Here is a 1,558-nt window from a genome sequence, read left to right on the forward strand (position 1 = left end):
CCCCCCCCCCCCCCGCTCAGTCTAAAGACAGATATCATGTGGCCATTGGCTCCAGAAGTGAATTTCTTCATTTCTGCTTTTCCTTCTGTGTGAAATACATTTATAAGTGATGTTAGATCTTTTCAAAGTCATTGATTGTGCACACTGTTTGATCATGATGCTGTGCCTTGGAGCACAAAATGCTTTACTTCTGTTTACATACACAAGAAAATAGGGGATAAAAGAGGAAGGAGAGGAGTAGAGAAACTCCCCAGGGAGGGAGACTCACACACTGGATGGTGAGCTGATGTGAATCTGGATGAAACACAGTCAGCTATTACACACAGTTATATAAAAATAACACTTGCAACTAAGCAGCCATTCTTTAGTTTAGACAGTTAGACACTGGGCTGGTAGAGGCTTTTACTTAAATATATAGTGGATGAAGTCTATATGATATGAATCTCTACATACACATGAATCACGTACAACCTTTGAATAATATTTGTGTTTATTTTGAAGAGATCAAGTGTTTGCACAATGGCTGCTTTCTTTCTAAGTTACAGTATTTTTCTGTGGAAATAAGTTTGAACCTGAAACCCAATAGTAACGTCTTGCGTTTCCGACAAAGAGCTCACATTTATAGTATTAAGATCTAAATATGGACCAGTGAAACACATGGTATTTGGTTATTTCCACTTATGAGAGTATAGGTTCTTGTAATGAGGAAGTTGCTCTTGAGAAAGGAGTGTCAAGTTAATCCAATTCAAATGAAACTTTATTCACTGTTTTACAAGCATGTACTGTCTTTTAATTCTGTCAAGTTATCATAATATTAGATTAGCAAGATGCTTCTTTAATGCAAAAACTCATGACATACATATATCAACGTAGCCTTAACCCCGAGAACCACACCTTGACAACAGTGGAGCACCAATAACATTTTCCTTAAAGCAGATTTATCTACCAAACTATACTACTAAAAACTACTTACTGTTTACTGGTTGGATGGATAGTTTATTCAGAAAGGGAGAATAGATTGCTGAATGATTGCACCTTTGGCTGCTGCCTCTATTTGACTACATGTGCTTTTGCAAAAAGTACACAAGCATAGAAGTGCTTCTTATACAGTATGTTGCAACTCAATTCAAATTCTTCTAAATCCAATCTTCTTCATGGAATCATGACAACTTCCTCAAGAACAAATGTTATGGAAAACATTACTATGTCCCCAGGTAGAGTGCCGATACATTTTGTTTTAGTTGAGCATAAATATGTTATTTATTTTTTAAGACATTTTATTATAGACATTTTATAATACACATGTTTTGTAATTCATTAATGTTTAAAACATTAGATACTACCTACAGAAACCTTATGTTCCAATCATGACCTGCTGGCTTTATAAGCAAAATTGAAATGCCATGTCAATAATGAAATGGATTATGTGAGTTTTACTGCTGTAAAAAGAGGAACTTTGACCAATGCTGTTGACCAATCACTGACATGATTCAACAATAGAAAACAGGGCAAAATGTTTTTTTTTTTTTTTTTTTAACAATGGTTAGTCAAGGCCCCA

Source organism: Etheostoma spectabile, chromosome 9 (assembly GCF_008692095.1).
Source record: "Etheostoma spectabile isolate EspeVRDwgs_2016 chromosome 9, UIUC_Espe_1.0, whole genome shotgun sequence".
Classification (NCBI taxonomy): Eukaryota; Metazoa; Chordata; class Actinopteri; order Perciformes; family Percidae; genus Etheostoma; species Etheostoma spectabile.